This window comes from Pan paniscus, chromosome 7 (assembly GCF_029289425.2).
Source record: "Pan paniscus chromosome 7, NHGRI_mPanPan1-v2.0_pri, whole genome shotgun sequence".
In the NCBI taxonomy this organism is placed as follows: Eukaryota; Metazoa; Chordata; class Mammalia; order Primates; family Hominidae; genus Pan; species Pan paniscus.
In genome coordinates, this window is record NC_073256.2 from 76964016 (window position 1) to 76982793 (window position 18778).

At 38.5% G+C, this 18778-nt stretch overlaps 1 protein-coding gene across 1 annotated transcript in view; it reads left to right on the forward strand.

The window, feature by feature from the left end:
* Positions 1–18778, forward strand: part of CLVS1 (clavesin 1) — a 216872-nt gene that overhangs the window by 23990 nt on the left and 174104 nt on the right. The window lies entirely within an intron of this gene.

Here is an 18778-nt window from a genome sequence, read left to right on the forward strand (position 1 = left end):
AGGAAGATGTCAGCCATTACAGGGCTCCGAAAATGTCGTTACAAAGGCAGTGTGGGCTTGCAGTGAGGGGGCTGTACTGACCTGGAGAACAAGGTTTTATTGACAGCATATCTTTCCAGGCCAGCTGCTCCTCTGAAATTCTCACTTATAAACTCAGAAGTTAAAAAGACATAACATTCATTAGCTCATAGATAAAAAAGTCTCCTCTGATGGCTAGAAATCCAAGGGCCTAAGAATAACTTCTTCCTTCTCAAAGCAAGTCCCAGTGAAGGCAGCCAATGCTAAGCTCACTCAATTAGTTGATTTGAAATTGTGCTGCAATCCAGGAGCATGACCTATGTTTGCTCTTCCAAAGGTCAGTGTCAGTAAAAGAGGGCATGTAGAAAGGGCGTTTTAAAAACACAATGTTGCCCGTATGCTACATTCACTGTTGGATTTTGTAATAAGCATAGCTGGCTTCCTGAATGAATGCATTGCAAGTTATGAGGCCTTTTCCTGCACTGAAGCTCTTCTGGGCTATTCATTGCTTTCCCCAGTTCTCAACAAGCCAGGAAAGCAAGTTTTGTCCCCTTCATAAAGAAGATACTGTAGAGCTGAGAAGGAAAGCCCCTGGCACAAGCCCAAACTCCGACCCCCAATTCCTGTGCCCAGAGCCTCACCTCTATAACCACCTGCCAGCTCCCCTGCCCTTTCGATATGGTTCCCAGATAATCATTCGGAACAGTGATGTACAGAACCTTAAACAGCCACTGGGGAAGATTAAGTGCCCATGCTTCGCTCCAGTTGTAAATCAAGCTCCAAAGCCATTTATTGTGAGTGTTCTATAAAGCAGTAGAAGTTATTGCCACTATCCTGCAAAATATAACGTCAGACAAGAAAGTAAAGATAGGGTAAATTTTGTTGTGAAGGTTTTAAAGTGATGTGTTGTTTTTTCTTTGCACATTCTTTCTGTTTCTCACCATTTTTCTCTTCTCTTTGCTACTATTTCTTCCCTATCTCCAATAGTCCCTGATAAGTATCTCCAGATCTAATTTCAAATATGGCTTTCCCATAAATAACAGCAGTGCCTTTCTGGATTACAGATTGTTAATGTTAATAATGCTCCCAGGCATTGAGCACTTCCCTGAGCATGTGGTTTCATTTAATCCTCAGGACAATTTATGAAGGAGATGTTGTTATTCTCATTTTAAATACAGGGTATTTAATCTCGACAAAATCGCAAAGCTCGTTAGTGCTTTGATCTCTCTCTCCTTCTTCATGCTGCCTAATTATGTTTGGGGCCTGCTGTCAGGGATTGTGCCACTTAATCTCTAATGACTCACAATTTGTTGCAAAGTTCTTACTAAAGAATCTTCATGGCTTCCTAATAAAATTGGTTCAGTCTCTTTGCCATACATTTTGGCACATAAAACCTTAATCATTCAGCATTACTTTCCTTATCCAAAAGACATCTTCCACTTGAGTCAAACGATTCTCCCCACTCTCCCCTTCTGCTCCTCCTGCATCACAGCTCTTCCCACCTTCGCGTATACAGTTCCTCCCATTCAGTCTTCATTCTTATAATGTGGGGAAAATGGCCCTACATGAGAAGAGGCCTCAAACCCAGCGGGGAAGCTGGGACCTCAGAGGAATCATCCTGCAGGTCTTGTCTAGCTTTAAGGAGAAGTAAGAGTGAGCAGGTGAAGGGAAGGGAGTGTGAGGGAGACTGCTTGAGACAAAAGGGCACACCATGTAAGGGTCTAGAAGAAAGAGCTTGCCAAGCTGGGGAAACCTCAGTTGATTCCAGTGAGCACAGAAAATAAGGACCCACATAGTGACAGTTGAGGCTGAGGAGGTGGGCTGAGGCTGGGAATGGAGGAATTTGGGCTTTATCCTAAGGACAAATCAAGTTCTGCTCATCTTTCCAAGCTCATATTCACACAAAGGATTGGAATAGATATGAGCATGCCAGTCATTTAGGAAAGAACACAGGAGGGATCAATGCTGCCTCAGCCATGGCAAGGGATGCTCCTCTTTACCTTACACTTTCTCGTGCTTCCTGGAAGCTCCTGGAGACAGGGAACTGTGTCTTTTCTCCTTGGTATCCATGAGTACAGTGCAGGGGGCAGTGGTGTCCTGTTGGCTGCCTGACTTGTGGGGAGAAATCTGAAACAATGAAAAGCCCAAACCAGGGAGACTCTTTCTAGACTCTTCCCAACAACAGCATTCCTGTTGAGTTGACTGGAGTTGTGTGCAATTGAACTTGAGAATGAGGGAGGAAGAGACTAGGATGCTCCTGCCTAGCCCTTGCCTACTGATCCACAGCATGGCCTAATGGAGAGAGAGAGCACATCGTCGAGGCAGCAGTGGGAGCAAGGGCACCACCTGGGAGTCATGGGCTCGGCAGGGGCTGTGTCCGCTATGTGACTTGAGCTCCCGGTGCCAACTTCCTCTTCTGATAGTAAGGATGTGCAAGCAGATGACTCATCGCTTTCTCTCAACTCACAAATTTTATATTCTTTGTGTGTCATTGTGCACAAGACAGAGTTAAGAAAGGCTTCGACGTTACAGAAATCTCCACTGTTCAGGATGCTGCTTTTCCATGGAGAGCTTGGGGAAGGGAAGCTTTGTGAATGGCTTTTTTGTACTCAGTGTCCCCTTTCCCTGACAGGGTCGTGTAGATTCTGGTGAATCTCATGATTTTCTGAGGAGTTAGTCCGTCCTATAATTTTATAGTATGCATCTTGATTAGTATATCACACCACCATGGGTAGGGTATTTCAGTTTGATATTTGATCTCTAAAGTTTTCTGAAATAATACTGTAATGCCTCATTTACTTTAAATCTTTGTAAGAGAAGAGTGCATTCCAGAAAAATTAAATTTCCAAGTAATTGAGGTCTACATTTTAAAGGCCAGTTTTAAATTTTTATTTTATTTAGGGCTGGTTCAAAACACACAGGCATACAAAAGAACTTAAGAACTTGAAAAAGCAAAAATAAAATAAAATAAAAATGAGGAAACTAACCTTGGAATGTATTCCGTACTCTCTTCCCTTGTTGAATTAATACTTTCTTCATGACGCATGGTGACTAGAGTGAATTTAAATGATTATACCCTGGGCTGTGAACCAACCATCCTGATGAAGATTCTTAGAGAATTATGAAGAGCTCTGTTCCCAGCTACATGACCCATACTGCCATGTTTTATAAGTCTTTCTAATATCTTTGTTGTTGTTGTTGTTGTTACTTCTTTCTCCTTTTAGCTGTTAATTCAACTTGCTGTTAATGAGCCTGCTTTGAAAACTCCTCTCTAATTTCCTGTAGATTAGGAAGCCAGAAAACTGAGCTTGTTGAATTATGTGTTATAGGTGAGAAACCATGGGGAATCCCAATAAATAAAGTAAATGATCTGTAGCAGTGCATGAATTTTATAACATCTCATCGGTATGCTTGGAAATGTAGTTGTGCCCAATGGACCAGCAGGCAAGCATGAAGTATCTTCCACTGCAGCATCTGTTTGGAGCTGTACAAAATGGAAAACCTAGGCAGTTTTTCTTCCAAGGTTTCTCCAACCTTGGATTCATGTACTATGTCCATCTCTGATATTTGTACTTTTCTTCTCTCTAATACTCTCCCCAAACTAATAGAAAGAGACTTGTATCTTCATTTGAACTTGAACTAAAACCCATTTTTACCAAAGTGGTGTCAGTCCTTTGTATTTTCATTTTTAGACTTTTTGAGCTATTAAAGATAAGGCTTTGTCTTTGAGCAAGGATGTATTGGGGAGGGGGAGAGATAAAGTAACCTATCTTTCTGTTTATCTTTTAGTACCTTCCTTGTCTTCCTTCCATACTTACTCTAAGGTAGTGAAAATCCAAATAGTGTTGCCACCGGGCCCATTCCCTTTGGTGCCCTCATCTGAGCTACCTCCTGCTTATTTTCAGGGTGGTCATCGTGATATACATGACTGTGATCCTGCTACCATGGCCACAATTTTCATATTTATACATTTACATTTATACTGCTTTGGTCCCTCCAGTACCCAGATACTCACAGATAAGGACAAGGGCAGGGACATTGACAAGGGCCACCAGCTCTACAACATCATAGTGGGGGAGGGAAACATGGGTCGTACTTTCTTCCCTCAACTCTGCAGTGGTCTACGTGGTTGAAGCTGTTGAATAAGTGGCACCCCTTAACCTGGTTTATTCTTTTTTTATATATATACTTTAAGTTCTGGGATACATGTGCAGAAAGTGCAGGTTTGTTACATAGGTATATATGTGTCATGGTGGTTTGCTGCACCCATCAACCCATCATCTACATTAGGTATTTCTCCTAATGCTATCCCTCCCCTAGCCCCCAACTCCCCAACAGGCCCTGGTGTGTGATGGTCCCCTCCCTGTGTCCATGTGTTCTCATTGTTCAACTCCCACTTATGGATGAGAACATGTGTGTTTGGTTTTCTGTTCCTATGTTAGTTTGCTAAGAATGATGGTTTCCAGCTTCATTCATGTCCCTCCAAAGGGCATGAACTCATCCTTTTTTATGGCTGCATAGTATTCTATGGTGTATATGTGCCACATTTTCTTTATCCAGTCTATCCGTTTGACCCAGCAATCCCGTTATTGGGTATATACCCAAAGGATTATAAATCATTCTACTACAAAGCCATATGCACACATATGTTTATTGCAGCACTATTCACATTAGCAAAAACTTGGAACCAACCCAAACACCTGGTTTATTCTTAACCCGAGGATACTGACCTTTGCTCTACAATTGGCTACTGCGAATACATGAATCTCTTGAAATGTAGACACGTGCATTTGGTGGAAGAGGAGATACCCAGCTTCTATCAGATTCTTAAGAGCTTCACAGCCCAAAGAAGTTTAAGAATCACCATATTATATTCTCCTTCTACTTGTTAGCTCAAGAGTATAATTCTGTGGCATATTGGGGAGGCAAATATCCTATTGGGATAGTATTACAGAATGACCTTCAAATGAATTGATTGCTCTATCCTAACTATGAAGTGTTGCATGATTGTAAGACTAAGCATTCTCATAGAAGAAAATAATGAAAATAAAGGAAGTGTAAGGACATTAAAAATTATCTCATCACTTAGATAGAACCACAGTTTACACTGAGAATTAAGATATATTTTGCTCTCTCACACATACACATACAATTGAGCATCCACTGTGTATAGCTTTCTGAATCTAGATGGGACAGCACTGTGATGAGAGCTCAGGTGCTGTGGCTAGATTATCTGGGTGTGAGTCAGGGCTCCATCACTTTCCCATTGCTTGAGCCTAGACAAGTTAATTTAAACACTCTGTGCCTCAATTTTCTCACCTATAAAATAAAGATAATAGTATCTACCTCTAAGGGTTGTATTGAGAATTAAAGGAGCTAATACAAGTAAAAGTCCATAAAAATGTTTGGCCCCTTATTAGCACTCAATAAAGGTCAACTATTTTTATTATTCTGATTTTTTTTCACTTAAAATTATATTGTGGTCACTTCATTAGGTCACTAAATGTTGTCTTAGTTCACTTGTGTGCTACTATAACAAAATACCTGGGGCTTGGTAATTTATAAACAACAGAAATTTATTTCTCAGAGTTCTGGAGCCTGGGAAGCCTAAGATCAAGGGGCTGACAAGTTACGTTGTCTGGTGAGGGTTATTCTCTGCTTCCAAGATGGCGTTTTGTTGCTGCTTCTTCCAGAGGGCAGGAATGTTGTGTCCTCACATGGCAGAAAGCAGATAGGCAAGTGAGTCAAATGCTGGGGGAAGCCACTTTTACAATGACCTTACTCCCTTTCCTGAGGGGAGGAGTCCTCATGATAGTTTAAAATTCAATCCTGGGCATTAGGCTATTTCCAATTTTTCACCAATATAAATGTCTTTATATATGAATATTTTCCCACATCTTCAATTTTTATCCCCTAGGATTAATTCCAATAAGTGGAATTAATGAGCAATAAAAATGTTCAGGGCTCTTGGTCCATGCAGTTTTCCAGAAATGTTGTTCCATCTCTATTTCCACCAGCGGTCTATGAGAGCACCCATTTCTCCTTAGCACCGCTGTTGGTCTGAACAAGTATTACTTTTTTCTTCACTTCTCCACTTTCTCTTCTGGTTTAGAAATTATCTATTTCTATGTTTTACATGTTATTTCCAAAATGTTAATATAGATGCTTAGCAGTATATTTTGCTTAAAATGTCCAAAATCAATTTCTCTGTTCTCATCCGGAATAAAAATGCTTCAGCTTGACTGTGAACTCTCCTATCTTTAAAATCACTGCCTGCTGTCTATTGTTACCATTGTATCATGTATTCAACACCATGGTTACTATTATTGTTTGTTATTACTTGCAATGAAAGCCTGTGCAAATTTATCAAGGTGTTTTACCAGTGTCTTTGCTCACTATGAAGCCTTGCACCCGACTCCCCTTTGTGGGTTCATTTCCCTTCCTACTGAAGTAAGGGACTGTAGCTAGTAAACTCTCTTAACAACCTGTGTATGCTTGAAAATGTCATTTCTCCTTTTTGCTTAAATTATGTCAGCATGTATTTAGTTATAAATTAAAATTATTTTCCTTGAACTCTCTGAAGATGTTAATTAATTGCATTCTGTTTGCTTTAGAAAGCGTGTTGTCAGTCTAATTGCTGTTTCTTCATAGTAATCTGGTTTTTCTCTCTGGTGGCTTTAAATTTTTCACTTTGTTTGTGGTGTTCTGTAGTTGTGTTAAGATGTTTTTGATATCGTTGTTTTTTTAATCCTGCCTGACACTTGATATGCTGTTTCACTCATTTTATGTATTCTTTCAACAAATACTTATTGAACATATACTGCATGCCAGATGTTTCCTAGATACCAGGAATACAGAGCTGAACAAGGGAGAAGTTCTGTTTTCAAGGACCTGAAGTACTCATGGAAGAGTTTATAGTCATATGCTCAGATTTTCAATCTCAGGACTCATGCATTTCTGTAGTTCTAGAAAATTATCTTTTATCTCTTTATTGCCTCCCTTTTATTATTTCTATCTTCATATGAAATTTCCATTTGTCTGTTGCCAGAACTTCTCATTCTATTTTCAAGACTTTTAACTTTTCTTTCATATTTTCTAAGTTTTTGTCTTCCAGTACAGCATTTGGGAAAACCTCTTCATCTCCTCTTCATTCTCTCCCAGTTCTGCACTCCAGTTCCCTAATTTTCTTTTAAGCCATATCTGGTCCTTTTTGTTTGTTTGTTTGTTTTAAGAGATGATGGGGGTCTTGCTATGTTGCTGAGGCTGGTCTTGAAGCCCTGGGCTCTGAAGAGCCTTCTGCTTTGGCCTCCTAAAGAGCTGGAATTACAGGCATGAGTACCTGTACCTGACCTAAGTCTCATCTGTTTTTAATTCAATGTCTATAGTTTTTATTCTTATAATTTCTATTTGAATATTTTAATACTATTTTTCATAATGCTTTATTTTTATCTAAAATATTCTATTTTTTATCTTTGAATATTTTAAACATACATATTTTAAATTTTCTTCCAGATTATTCAATTAGCTATAGTCCTGGATGTAATTTCTGTACCTCTTTTGGTTGTTGACTCTACCATGGCATTTAATTTTGTCATGTTGTTTGTGGTTTTTGTCATAAGCTCATTGTGGTGGGAATGATCTTCTACAGAGTCTCTAAGTGAGTCCTCTGCTGTTAGAGCAGCCCTATTACCTTTCTGTGGCCTCACTAATTCTGTACCCATTTTTATATTGCTTCCTTATGCAAGGATTTCTATACCAGATATTGGGTATTGCACCAATTAGGGAAGGTTAAGGATTAATTTTTGGTTTTGGCTCATTATTTCCTCCCATGGACCTAGATGAAAGCCCCATTCTGTGTCATGCCCAAAGACAGGAAGGCAATGTTCTCTTCACTCCTGTTACAACTAGGATTCCTCACTTCCAGCTCCTCATTTTATGTGGGGAGACCAGTTTTAGTTTCAGTCCCAAGGCCTTGACTTCCATCTCATCACTATGGAAGTGTTAAAGCCCTAACTCCTGAGAGGTAGATCTGGTTAATTTGCTCCATAAGGCTTCAAGACCCTCATTCCTCTGATGAGTCCTGCTTATTTGTGACTCCTGGAGATTTCTTAGTTTTGACTCCAGTTATAAATTAACACTTTTAAATGTATATTTATTCCACATTTCTGTTTGATTGGGGAAAGGTTAATGCTTTATGGCATTAGCTTATGCTGCCACCTTAAGCAGGATTTCTAATATAGAAAAATAAATGTATTTTTGCATATTTACCTTATATTTATTTACCTTTTTTCTTTCATTTTCTTGAGTCTCAAACATACAATCATATCATCTGAAAGGTTGATAAATTTGTTCTCTATCTTAATAAAAAAGTTATGCCTTTAATTATTTTTGCATATGGTCTGTCATAAGCTGATAACAGTGTGTCAAATTCTTCTAATGTAATTGCATTTTTATCAATTTCTCTGTAGGTTTGCTTCCTTAAGTACTATACTATTCTTTATGTATCCAGCATTTATTATAGTTTCTATCCATATAAAATTATGCCATTTATCCTTCTAATGATTCTGACTTATCAGATATTAACATTCTGTCTCTACATACAGCTCTTTTTTGTAGAGTTATCTGCTCTGCCTTTGATCACCTTGTTTCAAGCTTTTCTGTATTTTGTTTTATACACATTTTTATAAGTTATAATTGTTGTGGATGATGTTACTGTTTAAATATTTTTTCTTTTTGCTATTTATGTGCTTTTTGTTTGTTCATTTTTGCTGTATACATTTTATTTGCTATTTTTCTGGCAATATTCTAAAAGATAAGTTTGTTAAAAAAAAGATAAGCTTTGTGCTTTTAATGACAATACTGGTTAACTTAGATTTTTCAAAGACAATCCTAGATCTGTACTAAATTAACTCTTACAGTAAATACAAAATTAGTAGTTTTAAAACCATTTGAATTAGTTCATTTGGGTTTCTATTACAAAATACCATAAACTAGCATCTAAACAACAGAAATGTATTTCTCACAGTTCTGGAGGCTGGGGAGTCCAAGATCAAGGTACTAACAGATTCAGTGTCTGGCGAGGGCCTGTCTCCTGGTTCATAGATGGTACCTTCTAACTGTGTCCTCACATGGTAGTAGGAGAAAACAAGCTCTCTAGGGCCTCTTTTATAAGGGCACTGATTGCTCTAGAGCCCTCATGAGCTAATCTTTTTCCAAAGGCTCCACCTTCTAATTCCATCACCTTGGGGGTTAGAATTTGAACTTTTGAATTTAGGGGTTGGGGAACACAAACCTCAGACCATCTCTTGTGGAAGATAAGAAGTATGATACTGTTTCCCTTTATACTAGTTTTTCCTTTACTTACTCTGTGTTATGGATGCCATCATTTGTTTTCTATTAACTTAAAAATAAAAGTGATCTTTTCATTCACTTAAAAAAAACTATTGTAATCAATTTTATAACCATTTAAAACATGCTTAAAACAAACATTTAAACCCATCTCTGCAACTTATTCATTTTTCTGCTCAATGTCTGTTTTTCCACCAAGATTTTCCCATTCTGGAAATGTTTGATGTGTTTTTCATTGTCCCGGTGTAGATTTTTCAGTGGCTTATTCAGGGGCTTGCCTTGGCAGGAGAATTCTGCATGCTTCAGTAGCTGAGGACCTGCTTGTGTTGTTTTCCCATGTGAAGGGTGAGCTGATGGGGCACAGGCTCTCAGGCTTTATCCACAGAAGTTCTGCGGTGGTTTGCTAGCTTGCCTCCCAGCACTTTCACTTGCTGAGGAGTCTGAGAACAACCTGATTTTGATGTGGATTTTTTTTTTCTGGGTGATCTGATTTTTTTTTCTTCTGGATGCCTATAAGATTCTCTCCTATTCTTCTCCTTCCTCTTTTTTCTTTTCAGATCCTGAAAAATTCCCACTGCATATGCGTGGGAATGGTTGTTATTCTGACATTTTGTTTTCTTGGAACATAATGCAAACTCTACGTTCTCTACCTAGAGCATTTCTTTGTTTCAGCCAACATTTCCCATATTGCTTCGGCTGATGACTCTCTTGTTACTCTTGTTCAGCAGTAGTGCTATACAGGTCTATGCAGTTCCTCCTACCAGGGTGACCCTCTTCACATCAGCTTCTTAAAGTTCCAGAGATGTCATATCCTCTGGGATTATTTAAAAAATGACAAATTAGAAAATTTTATTTTATTTTCAAATATTTTCTCTTGTTTCTTATAAGAAATCTACTTTAGAGGGAGAAATATCTTCAATCCTCTCTTTCAAGTTTTTGCTCTGCTGTCATATTCTCAGTGAGACTTACCTTGACCACTCAAGTTAGCATTGCAATCCCTCTTCCTACTTGTACTCCAGATTCCCCTGATGCTATTTTTTCTTTTCCATACATCTATCAGTTTCTAAAACATTATATATTTAGTAGTTTGTTTAACCTATTTTTTTATGGTTGTCTTTCTTTCACCTGTACCCTAGCTCCACTAGAATATAAATTCCCAGAAGGAGAATAGAGATCTTTGTATGTTCTGTTCCCTGATGTAACCAAGTACCCTAAACATCCCCTGGCACAGAGTAGGTGCTCATTAAATATGTATTGGATGAATGACTAAATTCTTCAGTGTGAATAAATATCCAGGGATTTATTTTCTGTTTGCATATATTTACAGAAACAGATGTGTTCTTCTCTAATGTTCATTACAGGCACGTAGAATGGAAATATGGTAGATCCCTTTGAAGACTGATGTGGATCTTTGGCAAGCTCTTTCAAGTTCTGATAGACATAAGAAAGGAAAAGTGCACATTGACTATAAATTGGTGTCATCCTTCCAAAGATTCTGAGCCTCACATGAGGGATGAGAGATGGAATGATAAGTAACTGGAATAACATCTCTCTCCTGCACAACTGCCCCTGTGTGTTTGCTCTGGGTGCCTAGAGTTTGCTTAAGTAGTAAACCTTAGGGATTTCCAGTGCCATCGGTGGTGTCAAAATTCTAGCAGCTCACCCAAAGAGGGTTTTACTCACTTTCTCTTATTAAGTAATAAATATAGAGAAGTTTGTTGTTAACTGAAATGGAAAGATAGGGCAGCTCTTACTTTCTGGAAACAGGAATGGACTATTCATAAGTTAGAATGATTCTTCCCATCTTCCTCAGCCTACTCTTGCTCTTTTTGGAAGCAGTACTCTTCTCATCTCAATTAATCAATTAATTAATAAATTACTGCAAGAAAACTGAAGATTTCTGCTTGTTCTTCCTTTAACGAAAACACTTTTCAAGATTCAGTTTAAAAATTATCTTAAATATAAATATTCACCAGTGTTTGCAAACAAAATTTAGTCTCCCTTACTTTGAACCTCCCAAATTTTACTGCTATGTCTCTTGTGGTACTCCGCATAATCATCCTTAAATGTATCCTTAAGGAAGTGTGTGTTTTCTCTCTCCTAATACTTTATAGGCACCTAAGGAACACGAACTGTCTCAGCTATGCATTGCTACATATTATTGCTTGCCTTTCCTATTTCTTATGATTCTGTATGTTGACTAGGTGGCTTTTTCTGGAAGCCCACTCATGTGATGCATTAATCTGGGAGCAGGGAGAGTGTCATTTAAGTACCGAGCTCAGCTGGAATAGGTGGGATGGCCAGGCTTCTCTTTCAGCCCAGGTTTCTTTAGGGTTAGGATTCTCAGGGCAGTTCTTCAAGAGGGCAAAAGCAGAAGCTTTGAGGCCTCTTGAGGTCACAGCTCCTGCAGTGTCACTCCTACTCCATCCTGTTGACCAAAGCACATCACAAGACCTGTCCAGATACAAGGGGTAAGGAAGTCCATTCCACCTCTTGAGGGAGGAATTGCAAAGTAACATTGCAGAGGAACATGTAGGTTGAAAGAAATTGTTGAGTCTTTTATTGTTTCAAGATCTATCCTGTGCCCAAAATAATTCACACTTCTCTCATATGCAAAATATAGTCACATTCCACCAAAAGTCTCACCTCAATTTTCGGTGTCAAGCTCAAAGTCCATGTTTTGCATCAGATCCAGAAGTAGACAAGGATTCTCTGGTGCAGTGTCTTGAGAGCAGTAACTCTTTTTTTTTCAACTTTTATTTTAAGTTCAGGGTTACAACTGTAGCTTTGTTACATAGGTAAACTTGTGTCATGGGGGTTTGTTGTACAGATTATTTCATCACCCAGGTATTAAGCCTAGTACCCATTAGTCAGTTTTCTGGCCCTCTCTCTCCTCCTGCACTCCACTCTCCAATAGTCCCTAGTGTGTGTTTTTCCCTCTATGTGTCTATAAGCTCCCACTTATAAGTCAGAACATGCAGTATTTTGTTTTCTGTCCTTGTGTTAGTTTGCCAAGGATGATGACCTCCAGCTCTATCTGTGTCCCTGCAAAGGACATGATCTCATTCTTTTTTATGGCTGCATAGTATTCCACAGTGTAAATGTACCACATTTTCTTCATCCAGTCTATCATTGATTGGCATTTAGGTTGATTCTATTTCTTTGTTATTCTGAATAGTGCTGCAATGAACATACGTGTGCATGTTTCTTTATAATATAATGATTTATATTCCTTTGGGTATTAATGTGGTTTGGCACTGTGTCCCCACCCAAATCTTTTCTTGAATTGTGCTCCCATAATTCCCATGTATTATGGGAGGGACCTGGTGGGAGATAATTTTAATCATGGGGGCAGTTTCCCCTATACTTTTCTCATGGTAGTGAATAAGTCTCATGAGATTGGATGGTTTTATCAGGGGTTTCTGCTTTTGCATCCTTCTCATTTTCTCTTGCTGCCACCCTGGAAGAACTGCCTTTCACCTCCCACCGTGATTCTGAGGCCTCCCCAGACATGTGGAACTGTAAGTCCAATTAAACATCCTTTTCTTCCCAGTCTTGGGTATGTCTTTATCAGCAGCATGAAAATGAACTAATACAGTAAATTGGTACCAGGAGTGGGGTGTTACTAAAAAGATACCAAAAAATGTGGAAGTGACTTTGGAACTGAGTAGCAGGCAGAGGTTGGAACAGTTTGGAGGGCTCAGAAGAATACAGGAAAATGTGGGAAAGTTTGGAACCTCCTAGAGATTTGTTGAATGGCTTTGACAAAAATATTGATAGTGATATGAACAATAAGTTCCAGGCTGAGGTGGTCTCATATGGAGATGAGGAATGGATATTGCTGGGTTGAATTGTATTTCTGCCTCTAGGTCTTTGAGAAATTGCCACAGTGTCTTCCACAATGGCTGAATTAATTTACACTCCTACCAACAGTGTACAAGCAGAGAACAGTAATTCTTGATCTAGAGATCTGTAGACTAAAATGTCAAGCCATCTGCCCATACACCCAACATACCATGGCATGGATAATTGCAATAGGCACTTCTGCTCACAATAAAGAAGAACAGGAAGGACACAGCAGCTCCTAGCTCTCAACAATTTTGAAGTCCAGCTGGGCCATATTGCCTACTTTAGGGACAGAAAATGTTCTTTGATAGGAGCTTGTTTCTGCATTTTTGAAGTGGTTTCCTGGTTTATTATTCTCCTTGGCAATTTGCTCTGTCCTCTGGGCTCCTGGTTCTCCCCTCTGAGACATCTTTTCTTTTCCTTAAGAAATAACCTATGTACACACACACACACACACACACACAGTAACTATGTGAGGATGTGAACATGTTAGGTAACTTGATTGTGGTAATCATTTCACAATGTATACGTATATCAAATTATCATCTGTACACCTTTAATATGTACAACTTAGTCAATTTTACCTCAATAAGAGAAATAACCTATGTTTGCAGCTGAGTAGTGTTCTATGGAACACTGAAGGCCCAGAGGGCTCTTTGCATTTTGGACTAGCAGTCTATTTTGGTCAAAGCTATTAGTGTTTTTATCATTGTGACTCTCTTAAAAACATTGTGAGTTTCCTATGAGTCTTCTCATTGTTCATGCCATGCACCATAAGCCACATCTATTCTTGTTTTGAGATAGACTTCTCTGTATTTTAGGTGGATAGCTGCTGTGTGGCAACACCTTGAGTTTCTCAGATGTTCTTTTATCTAGCTGATAGCATCTACTGGGCACCATCTAAAAGCTTTCTGAAGTTTTAACAAAGTCCAGCAGCCATAGCTGTGATTTGATGTTTGTGTTAGGACCATCTCATACATCGATAATTGTTTGCTATCAGGAGAAACTGACTATGTGAAAGAGTTTTATTTTCCAACCCAACAAGTCCTGGCCTTATACCCCTCCTCTAAAGTATACTAACAAACTGAAGAGTTTCCTATTTATAGTTCATCTCACCCTAACATAATTTATCATACATAGAAAAATGTGCCAAATAATGCTTTCCATTTTCTGCCGATCCACAAGTTTATTAGGTACACTTGCCATGCTCTACATTATCTCAGAAAACACTCTTGCAAATGTACCACCACTTCATGACACGAGTTGCCTTTCCCCAGCCTTAGAGATTTCCCCAGCCCATAGAGATTTCCGTACTGCTCTTCCAGCTTTTACTAATAGTCTTTTCACTGCCTTTCAGCCTTCATTTGCAACACAGAACTAAAACCAATGTCATATGTTTTAAGTCTTTGTTACAACAAAGGTACCAATTTGGGTCTGTTGTGTACTTTTGAATAGCAAGCTACATCAAAACTTAGTGGCTTAAAATAACAGTGGTTCATTATTTCTCATGATTATGTGACTTGAGTGCCTGGTTCTTTCCTGACTTTTGGTGGGTTCACTCATTCGATTGCATTTAGGTGTAGAGTCAGCTGTTAGTTGAGCTTAGCTTAGCTGCAAGAGATGGAGAGCTTCAGGTAGTCTTTGATCTTGGTCTTCTATACAGTATAGTGGCCACAGAGTTCCAAGAGAGAAAGGGCAAAAGTTGTGAGGTCTCTTGAAGTGGACTCTGGAACTCACAGATTCCTGGTACCACATTCTATTTGTCAAAGAAAGCTGCATAACCAGCCTGGTTTGAAGAGGTGCAAGAAGCCTCTACCTCTGGGTAGGAGTTGCAGCATAATCGCAGTACAGAGGAAGATGTCACCTGAGATGGGAGGAATTTGTGACCATTAAACAATGTACCACAGAAACCAAATCCTCTTAGTTTTTGTATTCTCTATGGCATAAAGCAGATCATCTAACATAAATAAGTACTATAATCGATATTTATTGAAGTGAAGGAGAACAAAAGAATAATTGAGGTCAATAATTCCAAATCTGATGTTCTATATGAAATAGACTTAACATTCAGATACTTTCAAAGGCATTTTCTTCTGACGATGTAGGAGGATTTCACTCCACATTATAAATGTAGCCAGAAAAATGCTGATTTTATCTTTTAATTCTCGAAAACCGTAAAAACATGTTTCAGTTCAGCTAAAGGATTTTCGATTTGACAACTCTCATGAATATAATATTCAGGCTATCATTAAGAGTGAGCTAAAGTAGATCTCTTTATGCTGGAAAATTCACACATATGAATATATCTGGCCATATATGTCTACATACATGAAACCATTAAGGAATGTAGACAGCATGAGAGAATTCAAAGTGAATCCTTTAGGAATAGGGCCAATTTTTTCTCTTTAGTGAATAAAAAGCATTGTTTACATATATATTGCAATACATTTTTTCTTGAAGTAATCTAAATGATTTTAAATTCTAACAATTTAAAGTATCTTTGGTGTTGAGCATAAACACATATAGATATTGACATATTAGTGTTCTAATTGTCATGATAATGCTCTATTGTTTACAGAATCTCATTTGATATTTTTACTTATTATGGATAAAACAGTGAATAAGAAATTTCAAATTACTTTTAGTACTATTATTTGAATATAAATATTTTCTCTTCTAAATAGGTGCTTTAAAGGCAAAGTCTACATATTATCTACTTTCCCGTCACTAGTTCAGATCATTACATTTAGTTGGCCCTCAATATTTGCTGAATTAAATCAAACGGAGATTCAAGTTCAAATTTCAACTATGACTCCAAAGTTTCAACTTTTTCATATGATTTGATTCCTGTGTGCACATTGAAAGTAAATGTTTTTCAGATGTGTTCAAATGCATTTTTCTCTTCCTCATTTCAAGAGGTGTCACAAGGCCACTGACTCTACACCTAAGTGTCCTTGTACCTGTGTCAGGACTAGACTCAGTGGCTTACCCCTACCTATCAACATTTAAGACCCCTCACATTATTAGTAGCATGGATTTCTCCTTCTCTATGCAACAGACTGTGCAGTGGCCTTCTCTGGTTGATCAATCTGTATGGATTCAATAATATCCACCATGTGCCTGGCATTAGGACCCTGAGGAGGGAAAAAGTAAAAGTCCCTACTCTAAAGACATGCATTGTTTAATTAAAGAAATATTTACATAAATAATATTTGTAATCACAGCAGCTACCATGTTTTTGCATGCCTACTCTTTGCCAATTGCATTTTACATGTTATCTTCCTTTCATCCAAGCACACTGTAAGTTAGGCAATTGTTATGCCCAATTCGTGGGTAGGGGAATAGGCTCTGGGAGTTTCATGAACTTGCCTGAGACCATAGCTGTAGTAAACGGGTGAAGCAGGGATTCCAACTCAAATTCAGTGTCACAGGCCATGCTTTTGCTGCCTTCTGATCCAGGGAATAGCTGGATAGGGACACATGGCAGAAAATTTAGAAAGAACCCAAAATAAGAGTGTGGGATCCCAGCTAAAGGAAAAGAGGAGAGAGGAATTATTGTTGTGTTTTCTAATGGGGTATGTTTTGTGGCTTAGGTGGAGCTTGAGCTTGAATTGAAAGGTGAGGGTCAACTTGGGCACACAGGATGGGCAGGATTTACATGGGCCAGCTACAGCTTGGTCAAGGTGGGCAGGCTGCCCTAGCCCCTTAGCATACATTACCAGCTGTCCCCTTTCACCTTGCCTTGCCCAGTCTTTTTTTTTTTAATCACTTCCCTTATCCTCATCAAAGAACTGTCATTTCTTTCTTCATTCAAAGCATCATACAAATCGATTACTTCCATAAAGCCTGCTCCAGACAGAAAATTCCCAGATGCCTTACAAGCTCTCTAGCATGCATGTTCATTTCTTCTCTGCCTTAGATAGATTTCTCTCATCTGTGTTTTCATGTTTTCCCACTTACATTGGTTGTCTCTCAGCAGGAGGGAAGTCCCCTGGAAGCAAAGATTTGTCTTTTGTTATTAACTCCCCTCTATCCTCATCCTGCACTCTATTTACACTGGACAGTTGAAAAATGTTACCAAGAGACTAACTCAGAGGGATGTTGAGGGGAATAAATTAAGTCAATAAAATTATGAATGGCAACCCACAGAAGCTTTGCTGAATGGCATACCATGTCTAACATGGAATTTTTATTATTGTGTCTGCAAGTTAGACCTCTGCATTCTTGTACTTTTATCTTGTCTTTATTTGCATTTAAATAGTTTCTTCCCCTCTTTAACATTTCTATATTTTCTGTTTTTTCTCACTTTCCCTAATAATCTTCTTTCTTTTAATTTAATTTTTATCAAGATAATAATGTAAGTCATTTTGAAAGTCAAATAATAAAAAACTTTAGAGAGTTGGCAGCATCTTCCTACCCCTCCTCATCTCTCTCTCTCTCTCTCTCTCTCATCTCCTTGCTCATGGGCAAATAATTTTCACTGGCCTAACTGTATCTTCTAGCATTTACTTGCATATTTTGAAATAGCATGCACATACTGCTATTTGTTGATTATTTTAGTTTTAGCTATTAGTTAATAATCCTACTATGAAAGTTTGATCCCACCTTGAACATAAATTTCCCCTCTTTCCAGCCTTTCCAAAGAGTTAAATCAACCTGGTGTTCAATAGATCAGCAGTGTGACTACAGCTAATGTGAATCAGTTGGACATTTCAAAATAGCTGGAAGATAATAATTCAGATCTTCCTAGCATAAAGAAAAGAGAGAGATTTAAGGTGATGGATGCCCCAATTACCTTGATTTTATTATATGAATGTATCAAATTAGCACTTGTACCTAAATAAAGTACATCTATTATGTATCAATAAAAGAAACAAAAACAAATAGTTAAATCACAATTTGAAGCTAAATCAATATTTGTCATTTATATTATGATCACTATGTAAATATTATTTATAGTTGAGTCACATTAAAAAACTCATTACATTTTAAATGTTCCTTTAAGTAAAAACCTATGATGACATTCCCTTCCCTATATAACCTTTTGCCATCCCTTCAGTTAGTAATTGCTTTAATAAGAATTTCTTGACTGCTCTATGCACCCAGTACTGCCTATTGACCTGGGGGACAAGGGCCCCTTGTCCTTGCCATTAGCTTTAGACTCTAAAGTTTAGAGGATTCCCTTTAGCTTTCCCCTAGCCTCAGCTTTCTCCATGCAGCAAGATACCCATGGTGGGGAGGGAGGGAGACATGCCCACCTGCAGCTGGTACCACTCTACCTTTCTAGACATTGCTTTTGAAACCCAGGACCCCAGAATTCCCTGCCCAGATGACCCCAATTCCCCTTCCCGGTCCCTTCTTGCAAAGCTAGGTGGTGCTTCTGTGTGTACCATCTCCAAGGCTGAGGACTCCAAGGCTGAGGACTGACCAAGGAGCAGCTGCTGTTACAGTGTCCACGGACTTGTGCAAGAAACCTCATGGTAAAGAAAGGAGCTTTACCATGAGGGTTCTTGTGCAAGTCCAGGAAATAGTTGGAAGGGGACACATGGCAGAAAATTTAGAAAGA